The sequence below is a fragment of the Oncorhynchus masou genome, chromosome 15 (genome assembly GCF_036934945.1).
Source record: "Oncorhynchus masou masou isolate Uvic2021 chromosome 15, UVic_Omas_1.1, whole genome shotgun sequence".
NCBI lineage: Eukaryota > Metazoa > Chordata > Actinopteri > Salmoniformes > Salmonidae > Oncorhynchus > Oncorhynchus masou.
The window spans coordinates 9998716-10011233 of NC_088226.1; the positions used below are offsets into that span (position 1 = coordinate 9998716).

Consider the following 12518-nt stretch of genomic DNA (forward strand, 5'->3'; position numbering starts at 1 on the left):
CTCATTTGAAATTGGTGTGTTATGATCGGAAATGCATTGTCTCAAACAAACATCCGGTGAAAGTGCAGAGAGCCACATCAAATTACACAAATACTCATAATAAACATTGATAAAAGTGTTATGTATGTGCAGAGACAGGTGTCTGACATAACAAGAACAATTAATGCAACCGCTGTGTCAGATTTCAAAAAGGCTTTACGGCGAAAGCACACCTTGCGATTATGTTAGGTCAGCGCTAGTCACAGAAAAACATCCAGCCATTTTCCAAAGGAGATGTCAGAAAATAAATGTTTTAATTTTACCCCTTTTTCTCCCCAATTTCGTGGTATCCAATTGTTTTTAGTAGCTACTATCTTGTCTCATCGCAACGACTCCGTACGGGCTCAGGAGAGATGAAGGTTGAAAGTCAAGCCTCCTCCGATACACAACCCAACCAAGCCGCACTGCTTCTTAACACAGCGCGCATCCAACCCGGACGCCAGCTGCACCAATGTGTTGGAGGAAACACCGTACACCTGGCAACCTTGGTTAGCGCACCCTGCGCCCGGCCCGCCACAGGAGTCGCTGGTGCGCGATGAGACAAGGACATCCCTACCGGCCAAGCCCTCCCTAACCCGGACAGCGCTAGGCCAATTGTGCGTCGCCCCACGGACCTCCCAGTCGCGGCCGGTTACAACAGAGCCTGGGCGCGAACCCAGAGTCTTTGATGGCACAGCTGGTGCTGCAGTACAGCGCCCTTAACCACTGCCCCACCCGGGAGGTATATTCACTTACCTTTGATGATCTTGATCGGTATGCACTCCCAGGAATCCCAGTTCCACAATAAATGTTTGTTTTGTTTGATAAAGTCAATCATTTATGTCCAAATACCTCATTTTTTGTTTGCGCGTTTATCCCAGTAATCCAAATGCATAATGCGTGATCACTTTGTCAGACTAAATGTCAAAAAAGTTATATTACGGTTCGTAGAAACTTGTCAAATGATGTATAGAATCAGTCTTTAGGATGTTTTTAACATACATCTTCAATAATGTTCCAACCGGAGAATTCCTTTGTCTTTAGAAATGCAATGGAATGCAGCTACCTCTCACAGGCATGCGCGTGATCAGCTCATGGCACTCTACAAGACCTCTGGCTCAAACAGCTCTCATTCTCTCCTCCTTCACAGTAGAAGCCTCAAACAAGGTTCTAAAGACTGTTGACATCTAGTGGAAGCCTTAAGAAGTGCAATATGACCCCATAGACACTGTATATTCGATCGGCAATGACTTGAAAAACTACAAACCTCATATGAGACAGCTGTTCTGTTATACTCACAGACATCATTCAAACAGTTTTAGAAACTTTTAGAGTGTTTTCTATCCAAATTATATATGCAAATTATATGCATATTGTAGCTTTTGGGCCTGAGTAGCAGGCAGTTTACTCTGGGCACCTTTTTATCCAAGCTGCTCAGTACTGCCCCCCAGTCCCAAAGAAGTTAATGAATTTGTAATTATCTTTGTTCTGGTCTGGGACCTGTTGATATAGCACCAAGCAGTTCATCTGTTTACTAATTAGATCCCCTCAAATCCCTCTGAACCCCATTCCCATCCAACACACACACACACACACACACACCCATCCAACACACACACACACACACACACACGCTTTGCTTTCATCTTCACTCTATTCCAACAATTCCTTTCTCCATCACGTTCATGCCAACCTACACCCATCAGTCTCCACCTTCCCTTCATCTCTACTCCTCTTTATTATTTTGCCAAACAACACTCACTCCCCATCTGTCCTTCCTTTCTCCTGTCTCTGACTAGCGTTGACCATTAAATTAGTCTTTAATTAAGTGGTCATTATCTGTGGAGGGCTGATACAATGGGACGTGGAGGCCAGAGAGACCCGTCTGTGTGCCCCCTGTCCCCCTGTCCCCCCCTCAGCTCTCAGCATGGTATGTCCGCTGGCCACACAACCACAACCTGCCACCACCCGCATGACCTTCATTAAGAACCACAGACCAGAGAGAGAGGGGGGGGGGAGAGGGGGAGATGGAGCAAGATGAGAGAAGGGGCTCATTTGAGAGAGAGAGAGAAAGAGATGGATGGGGACAGAGAGCATGTGTGTGAGAAAGGTGGGCAGGTAGAAGTAGAAAGATGGAGTGCAGAGGATGGAAGAGGAAGAGGTGGAAGAAAGGGAAGGAGGAATTGGCAGAGACATAAGAGGGGAGATGGATTTCTGGAACAAATATCAAAGGAGAGGGCAGGAAAGAAGTGACAAGGTGAAAGAATGGGATGGAAATGAGGGAACGTAGGGATTGTAATAGATAAGGGTAAAAAAAACATGCAAACATTTAAAAAGATGAAAGATGGGGTGACATAGCCATTGAGGAATTCCCAGAAAGATATGGGTAAAAAAACGGATCAAATAATACCAGATGAAAGAAGGACATTGACTGGGGTGTGACATTGTGTCATGATGAACATTAAAGAGAGGACATACAGGTGCTGCCAAGTCTACTGAGGTGGATGAGAGTGTAAACCTCTGGCTCTGCACATGTTTTCATTATTTCTATTCCACCCAATACTGCTCTGCCCTATAATCTCAGTGCTTTATCTGACATGATATGGTTAAGGCTGCATCTAGATCAGTGTCTGAAAGTGTGAGGTTGGGGTTAGGGGACAATCCAGGCAGAGAGCGTGTGTGTGTGTGCACAGTATGTGTGTGTGTGTGTAAGTGTGTGCAACTGTGTTCTAGTGCCTTTGCAATAACAATTGAATATACTGTGCGGAGTGTTGAGACAGTATGTACCACAGTATGTACCATATGTGAGGCCAATGTTGGTTGAGAATTATAACGTTTCTGCATGTGTGTATTATTCTTGTCAGTGAGTGGCTATAAGCTGGTAATTACAGTGTAGAAGTATCTACATGAGATGTGATGGAATTGAGTGTCCCTTTTGGAATTTGGTGTTCCTGTGAGTGTGTCTATGTTCGAGTGTGTTTGGCATGTATTATATGTACTATAGTGAATGTGCCTATGTGAATGTGTGTGTGTGTGTGTGTTGTATGAGAGCATTCTCATGACAGTGAGTGGAACAGCTGGACAGAGCTGCTCTGTGTGGAGAGCTGCCCTGAGGGTCAAACATCTCCCAGTGAACAGGCCGTGCGTGTTCCTCTGTGAAACAACGGAGGGAAAGAGTCAGAGACAGAATGACAAATAAAGAGACTGAGGACATTTTATATCGATTTTGGGGAATAGAGAGAAAGACGAGAACATGAAGAGAACGAGAGGAAATTGGGTAAGGACAGAGACATAGGGAATGAAAGCAGGAAGTGAGAGGCTAACAGATGGAAAGAGAATGATTGAGAGAGCACAAAGCACAAGGCCTAGCCTATCCTCATCCCACTTGTTTCTGCTGTCTGTGAGCTGTGTTCGAGCACCATGGACAGAGCTAATGGTTCATTACAATACAGGGGACTGACTGGTCTAAACTCCTTAGAACTGCACCATGAATTATTTAAGGTTTACTATATGCTTGAACAGACCGATCTCAACATTTATAATTTTTTTATGTTTTGCCAATAACGACAGTTACACTACTGTTATTGAACACGATGAAGACAATGCCCCTGATGTTGTTGATGATGCTGATACTGTAGTGATGACGAAGTTGATCCTGCTCATACAGTGGCTAACCGTTATCTAAACAAACATGTTCAGAGGAAAATACCCCTGCGTTGAATAATCTTGGCTGGGCGGACTGTGTGAAAGTTCTATATTGGCACTGTTCCTGCTCTCTTTGTAGATAAGGGGGATCTGCATCTGTGGAGCGTGTGTAATTGCATGTTGCAGAGGCAGTCTGTGAGGGGGAGAGCGATAGCATCAGTGTGACATTGAAATCAAAACAAGGAAATGAGGGAATTTGGACGGGCGGAGGTAGTGTTAAGTGAAAGGGGGGGGTTGTATATGTATGTTAATTTCTATGTATATTCACTGTGATTAAAATCCACATGGGGCCAGCGCCAATTACATACGTTCTGTGCTTGCCTACCAGTCAACATATGACGCTGTGGTAATGATACTCTGAGAAACAGAGAGGATGCTGTGGGAATAACAGTCACACTGTATGACATACATGCTCATGCATGTGTCCTCTGCCATCTGTGTGTGTGTGCTTTGAGCTATGTTGTGTACTGTAGGTACAGTGTATTTGTAATGTATTCAGACCCCTTGACTTTTTCCACATTTTGTTACGTTACAGCCTTATTTTAAAATGTATTAAATATGTTTTTTCTCATCAATCTACACACAATACCCCATAATGACAAAGTGAAAACAGGTTTTTTTTAAACATTCTCAAATGTATTAAAACTATAAAACAGAAATAACTTATTTACATACAGTGCCTTGCGAAAGTATTCGGACCCCTTGAACTTTGTGACCTTTTGCCACATTTCAGGCTTCAAACATAAAGATATAAAACTGTATTTTTTTGTGAAGAATCAACAACAAGTGGGACACAATCATGAAGTGGAACGACATTTATTGGATAATTCAAACTTTTTTAACAAATCAAAAACTGAAAAATTGGGCGTGCAAAATTATTCAGCCCCCTTAAGTTAATACTTTGTAGAGCCACCTTTTGCTGCGATTACAGCTGTAAGTCGCTTGGGGTATGTCTCTATCAGTTTTGCACATCGAGAGACTGAATTATTTTTCCCATTCCTCCTTGCAAAACAGCTCGAGCTCAGTGAGGTTGGATGGAGAGCATTTATGAACAGCGGTTTTCAGTTCATTCCACAGATTCTCGATTGGATTAAGGTCTGGACTTTGACTTGGCCATTCTAACACCTGGATATGTTTATTTTTGAACCATTCCATTGTAGATTTTGCTTTGTTTTGGATCATTGTCTTGTTGGAAGACAAATCTCCGTCCCAGTCTCAGGTCTTTTGCAGACTCCATCAGGTTTTCTTCCAGAATGGTCCTGTATTTGGCTCCATCCATCTTCCCATCAATTTTAACCATCTTCCCTGTCCCTGCTGAAGAAAATCAGGCCCAAACCACGATGCTGCCACCACCATGTTTGACAGTGGAGATGGTGTGTTCAGGGTGATGAGCTGTGTTGCTTTTACGCCAAACATAACGTTTTGCATTGTTGCCAAAAAGTTCAATTTTGGTTTCATCTGACCAGAGCACCTTCTTCCACATGTTTGGTGTGTCTCCCAGGTGGCTTGTGGCAAACTATAAACAACACTTTTTATGGATATCTTTAAGAAATGGCTTTCTTCCTGCCACTCTTCCATAAAGGCCAGATTTGTGCAATATACGACTGATTGTTGTCCTATGGACAGAGTCTCCCACCTCAGCTGTAGATCTCTGCAGTTCATCCAGAGTGATCATGGGCCTCTTGGCTGCATCTCTGATCAGTCTTCTCCTTGTATGAGCTGAAAGTTTAGAGGGACGGCCAGGTCTTGGTAGATTTGCAGTGGTCTGATACTCCTTCCATTTCAATATTATCGCTTGCACAGTGCTCCTTTGGGATGTTTAAAGCTTGGGAAATCTTTTTGTATCCAAATCCGGCTTTAAACTTCTTCACAACAGTATCTCGGACCTGCCTGGTGTGTTCCTTGTTCTTCATGATGCTCTCTGCGCTTTTAACCGACCTCTGAGACTATCACAGTGTAGGTGCATTTATACGGAGACTTGATTACACACAGGTGGATTGTATTTCTCATCATTAGTCATTTAGGTCAACATTGGATCATTCAGAGATCCTCACTGAACTTCTGGAGAGAGTTTGCTGCACTGAAAGTAAAGGGGCTGAATAATTTTGCACGCCCAATTTTTCAGTTTTTGATTTGTTAAAAAAGTTTGAAATATCCAATAAATGTCGTTCCACTTCATGATTGTGTCCCACTTGTTGTTGATTCTTCACAAAAAATACAGTTTTATATCTTTATGTTTGAAGCCTGAAATGTGGCAAAAGGTCGCAAAGTTCAAGGGGGCCAAATACTTTCGCAAGGCACTGTAACTATTCAGACCCTTTGCTATGAGACTCGAAATTGAAAAAATTGTCCGTAGAGCTCAGAGACAGGATTGTGTATAGGCACAGATCTGGGGAAGGGTAACAAAAAATGTCTGCAATATTGAAGGTCCCCAAGAACACAATGGCCTCCGTCATTCTTTTTTTTTACCCCTTTTTCTCCCCAATTTCGTGGTATCCAATTGTTGTAGTAGCTACTATCTTGTCTCATCGCTACAACTCCCGTACGGACTCGGGAGAGACGAAGGTTGAAAGTCATGCGTCCTCCGATACACAACTCAACCAGCCGCACTGCTTCTTAACACAGCGCACCTCCAACCCAGAAGCCAGCCGCACCAATGTGCCGGAGGAAACACCGTGTACCTGGCTACCTTGGTTAGCGCGCACTGCGCCCGTCCCGCCACAGGAGTCGCTGGTGCGCGATGAGACAAGAACATCCATACCGGCCAAGCCCTCCCTAACCCGGACGACGCTAGGCCAATTGTGCGTCGCCCCACGGACCTCCCGGTCGCGGCCGGTTACGACAGAGCCTGGGCGCGAACCCAGAGTCTCTGATGGCACAGCTGGCGCTGCAGTACAGCGCCCTTAACCACTGCGCCACCCGGGAGGCGCCTCCGTCATTCTTAAATGGAAGAAGTTCGGAACCACCAAGACTCGTCCTAGAGCTGGCCGCCCGGCCAAACTGAGCGATTGGGGGAAAAGGGCCTTGGTCAGGGAGGTGACCAAGAACCCGATGGTCACTCTGACAGAACTACAGAGTTCCTCTGTAGAGATGGGAGGACTTTCCAGAAGGACAACCATCTCTGAAGCAGTCCACCAATCAGGCCTTTATGGTAGAGTGGTCAGAATTATGCCACTCCTCTGTAAAAGGCACATGACAGCCCGCTTGGAGTTTGCCAAAAGGCACCTAAAGGACTTGGACCATGAGAAACAAGATTCTATGGTCGGATGAAACCAAGATTGAACTCTTTGGCCAAGTGTCACGTCTGGAGGAAACCTGGAACCATCCCTAAGGTGAAGCTTGGTGGTGGCAGCATCATGCTGTGGGGATGTTTTTCAGCAGCAGGGACTTGGATACTTTTTATTTAACCTTTATTTAACTAGGCAAGTCAGTTAAGAATAAATTCTTATTTACAATGACGGCCTACCCCAGCCAAACCTGTACGGCACTGGGCCAATTGTGCGCCAACCCTATGGGACTCCCAATCACGGCCAGATATGATGCAGCCTGGATTTGAACCAGATACTGCAGTGATGCCTCTTGCACTGTGATGCAGTATATAAGACCACTGCGTCACTCTGGAGCCACATAGTCAGGATCAAGGGAATGATATACGGAGCAAAGTACAGAGAGATCCTTTATGAAAACCTGCTCCAGAGCACTCAGACTGGGGTAAAGGTTCACCTTCCAACAGGACAACGACCCTAAGCACGCAGCCAAGACAACGCAGGAGTTGCTTCGGGACAAGTCGCTGAATGTCCTTGAGTGACCGAGCCAGAGCCTGAACTTGAACCCGATCGATCATCTGGAGAGACCTGAAAATAGCTGTGCAGTGACACTCCCCATCCAACCTGACAGAGCTTGAGAGAAGAATAGGAGAAACTCCCCAAATACAAGCGTGCCAAGCTTCTAGTGTCATACCCAAGAAGACTTGAGGATGTAATCGCTGCTAAAGATGCTTCAACGAAGTACTGACTAAAGTGTCTAAATACTTATGAAACTGTGATAAAGTTTTTTATTTTCTATAGATTTGCAAAAAAATTATTATGGGGTATTGTGTATAGATTGATGAGGAAAAACTATGTAATACATTTTAGAATAAAATGTGAAAAAAGTCAAGGGGTCTGAATTTTTCCAAATCCACTGTATGTACAGTATTTGTGCATCTGTGTGTACTTGAGTTTACCTACCTGCATGCCGTCATGTTTGTGATTCTGTCATTGTTTTTTAGTGTATGTTCTGTCAGAGTGTGTTTGTTAGTTCTGAGCTATAGTTCGAATAAGGGTTTGATTATTTGTTACATTGTCATTTTTTTCCTTTGGTCCGGGTGTTCTCACATTGCCAAATGTCAAACAAACTAAAATGCCAAAACAAAACCACGTGTTCATGCATGTCATTTGTTTATTGGGCACAAATACTCACGTTAACTCCATCCCTGATTATCAGGAAGAATAACTTGTGTGTCTCAAAACTTCATATTACTTTCGCTTTGGTCTTCGAACAACATGCGGGGGGGACAGCGGAATAGCCGCTCCAACTATATTCAGCTCCAGTCTCCCCTAACCTGCATCGGATGTGCTCATAAATGGGCTGCTATTCACAGAATGCTTTATGCAGCCACAGCTGGTACTGTGTGCATTTCATCAAATGCTCTCAGTCAAACAACCAATAATACCGCTCACCTCTGGTTCTTTTCCTGTGTTTGGTCCAGACTGCCTTCTCACCTGCAGCGAACCGCACCACACTAGGAATGAAATAGGACTGAGAACATCCTTTTTGAGAGAGCCACAGTGCACTGCTTAGTGCGCTCCCTAGTGTGGATAGTGTTCACACCACTACAGACTAACCCAAATCAATTTGGTGGAAAAGCAGTGTGTCTGTTAGTGTTTGTTCTGTCAGTGTCTGTTAGTGTTTGTTCTGTCAGAGTGTGTCTGTTGGTGTTTGTTCTGTCAGAGTGTGTCTGTTGGTGTTTGTTCTGTCAGAGTGTGTCTGTTGGTGTTTGTTCTGTCAGAGTGTCTGTTGGTGTTTGTTCTGTCAGAGTGTCTGTTCATGTTTGTTCTGTCAGAGTGTGTCTGTTGGTGTTTGTTCTGTCAGAGTGTGTCTGTTGGTGTTTGTTCTGTCAGTGTGTCTGTTGGTGTTTGTTCTGTCAGAGTGTGTATTTTGGTGTTTGTTCTGTCAGAGTGTGTCTGTTGGTTTTTGTTTTGTCAGAGTGTGTCTGTTGGTGTTTGTTCTGTCAGAGTGTGTCGGTTGGTGTTTGTTTGACGGAAGCCTCAACTTCAATTACTGTGCTTGTGAGTTGATATACTGGCTGCCTGGCTGTGTTCATGTGTGTGTTCTCGTATGTGTCAAACGAGGCAGATGTGTTTGATCACAGCACAGCTTCTCTCCAACGCCTCTGGCGCTCTTCGTCTGACCCCTCCAGCTGTCTTTACAAAGCCACAGACCTCCTACTCTCCCCCTCAATCTCTCCCCCCTTCCTCCCCCTTCAGTCCTGCCCAGGGGCGTCTGCAGGCTATATCTGCTGGTTGCTTCTGCTACGTCTCAACAGGCTAGACTGTGCAGTTTAAGGAGGGTTGGAGAGGGGAATAGGATTATAATGTGCACAGGGCTTTTGGAGTGCAGCTAAGACAAACAGTGCCCCTAAGTCAGTTCTATTTGGATACCCTCTCAGCCAATGAGGTGTAGATTAGCATGGAGCAGCAGGTCCTGGACCAGTGCTAAGTTGTCTCTCAGTGCCCTGTTAAGGATTTAGACTGAAAGTAATGCACTGCCACTGAGCTGTGGTTGAGGGGATTTGCATCGCGTAGATCCAGCGACCGGGGTCGTTTCACTCTGTCATCTCAAGGACACCTCACACTACGGGCTACGGATGACACTGTCTTAAGTGATACAATATAGAGATATTATGGATATGGGGCTATGGGCACAATATGGACATGCTCTTAACCTTATCGCCTCCTCCCCACTCTCCACTGTAGCTTTGGGCTCCAACAGTTATGGATTGACACAGTTTTAGCTTGACCTTAAAAAGGCTGTAATGGTGATTGGGCTGAAGCAGGCTTTTCGTCGATCCAGTATGTCTGTGTGTAGCTGATAGGAGGGAAGCTGAGCCCCTCAGAGATGTGCGTGGCTATACATTAAATTACTGGGATAAGCCAGGCTGCTGACGTACTGATATTATGGCTTCCGGGCAGTTGAGTGGGGATGTGGCTCCATTCTGGCTCTGTTATTCCGTCATAATGAGACCTAACCCTTTCATAGATGAGCCTCCGGAGCCAAAATGAGTCTACAGTTTCCACCTAACCCCTGCAAGTCTCAAGCCCATCATTACCAGTGGGGTGATGTGTGGTGAAGATCAAGTGGTAGAATCCTCAACATACACTGAGTGTACAAAAAATTAAGAACACCTTACTCAAATTGAGTTGCACCCCTCCTTTTGCCATCAGAACAGCCTCAATTCATCAGGGCAGGGACTCTACAAGGTGGCGAAAGCATTCCACAAGGATGCTGGCCCATGTTGACTCCAACGCTTCCCACAGTTGTGTCAAGTTGGCTGGATGTCCTTTGGGTGGTGGACCATTCTTGATACACACGGGAAACTGTTGCAGTTCTTGACACAAACCGATGTGCCCCGCACCTACTGCTATACCCCTTTCAAAGGGGCGGCAGGGTAGCCTAGTGGTTAGAGCGTTGGACTAGTAACCGGAATGTTGCAACTTCAAACCCCCGAGCTGACAAGGTACAAATCTATCGTTCTGCTCCTGAACAGGCAATTAACCCACTGTTTCTAGGCCGTCATTGAAAATAAGAATTTGTTCTTAACTGACTTGCCTGGTTAAATAAAGGTAAAAAAAAGGCACTTAAATCTTTTGTCTGGCCTGTTCACCCTATGAATGAAACACATACACAATCCATGTCTCAATTGTTGACATGCTTAAAAATCACTTTTTAACCTGTCTCCTCCCCTTCATCTACACTGATTTAAGTGAATTTAACAAGGGACATCAATAAGGGATCATAGCTTTCACCTGACCAGCCTATGTCATGGTAATAGCAGGTGTTCCTAATGTTTTGTGTATATTTGAAGGTCACAGCATTTTCATGAAATAAACACCACAAATTGTTCTGTGTTAGACTGAGTCATGTCCAGCCTGAGAGTCATTATCAGACGCAATGTTACCCATTGTAAAATAAAGTGAGACCACTTAATGGCTGAGAGCAGAACTTAGTGAAGAACCAAGATGATCTGATAATACACTGCTCAAAAAAATAAATGGAACACTTAAACAACACAATGTAACTCAAAGTCAATCATACTTCTGTGAAATCAAACTGTCCACTTAGGAAGCAACACTGATTGACAAATTTCACATGCTGTTGTGCAAATGGAATAGACAACAGGTGGAAATTATAGGCAATTAGCAAGACACCCCCAATAAAGGAGTGGTTCTGCAGGTGGGGACCACAGACCACTTCTCAGTTCCTATGCTTCCTGGCTGATGTTTTGGTCACTTTTGAATGCTGGCGGTGCTTTCACTCTAGTGGTAGCATGAGACGGAGTCTAGAACCCACACAAGTGGCTCAGGTAGTGCAGCTCATCCAGGATGGCACATCAATGCGAGCTGTGGCAAGAAGGTTTGCTGTGTCTGTCAGCGTAGTGTCCAGAGCATGGAGGCGCTACCAGGAGACAGGCCGGTACATCAGGAGACGTGGAGGAGGCCGTAGGAGGGCAACAACCCAGCAGCAGGACCGCTACCTCAGCCTTTGTGAAAGGAGAAGCAGGAGGAGCACTGCCAGAGCCCTGCAAAATGACCTCCAGCAGGCCACAAATGTGCATGTGTCTGCTCAAACGGTCAGAAACAGACTCCATGAGGGTGGTATGAGGGCCCGACGTCCACAGGTGGGGGTTGTGCTTACAGCCCAACAACATGCAGGACGTTTTTCATTTGCCAGAGAACAACAAGATTGGCAAATTCGCCACTGATGCCCTGTGCTCTTCACAGATGAAAGCAGGTTCACACTGAGCACATGTGACAGACGTGACAGAGTCTGGAGACGCCGTGGAGAACGTTCTGCTTCCTGCAACATCCTCCAGCATGACCGGTTTGGCGGTGGGTCAGTCATGGTGTGGGGTGGCATTTCTTTGGGCACAGCCCTCCATGTGCTCGCCAGAGGTAGCCTGACTGCCATTAGGTACCGAGATGAGATCCTCAGACCCCTTATGAGACCATATGCTGGTGCGGTTGGCCCTGGGTTCCTCCTAATGCAAGACGATGCTAGACCTCATGTGGCTGGAGTGTGTCAGCAGTTCCTGCAAGAGGAAGGCATTGATGCTATGGACTGGCCCGCCCGTTCCCCAGACCTAAATCCAATTGAGCACATCTGGGACATCATGTCTCGCTCCATCCACCAACGCCACGTTGCACCACAGACTGTCCAGGAGTTGGCGGATGCTTTAGTACAGGTCTGGGAGGAGATCCCTCAGGAGACCATCCGCCACCTCATCAGGAGCATGCCCAGGCGTTGTAGAGAGGTCATACAGACACGTGGAGGCCACACACAGTACTGAGCCTCATTTTGACTTGTTTAAAGGACATTACATCAGCCTGTAGTGTGGTTTTCCACTTTAATTTTGAGTTTGACTCCAAATCCAGACCTCCATGGGTTGATAAATTTGATTTCCATTGATAATTTTTGTGTGAGCACATTTTTTGTTGTCAGCACATTCAACTATGTAAAGAAAAAAGTTTTTAATA

The 12518-nt window shown here is 45.3% G+C and overlaps 1 protein-coding gene across 1 annotated transcript in view; it reads left to right on the plus strand.

Annotated features, from left to right (window-relative positions):
- The window catches only part of LOC135555570 (protein shisa-9-like), a 75234-nt gene that overhangs the window by 27639 nt on the left and 35077 nt on the right, over positions 1-12518 (plus strand).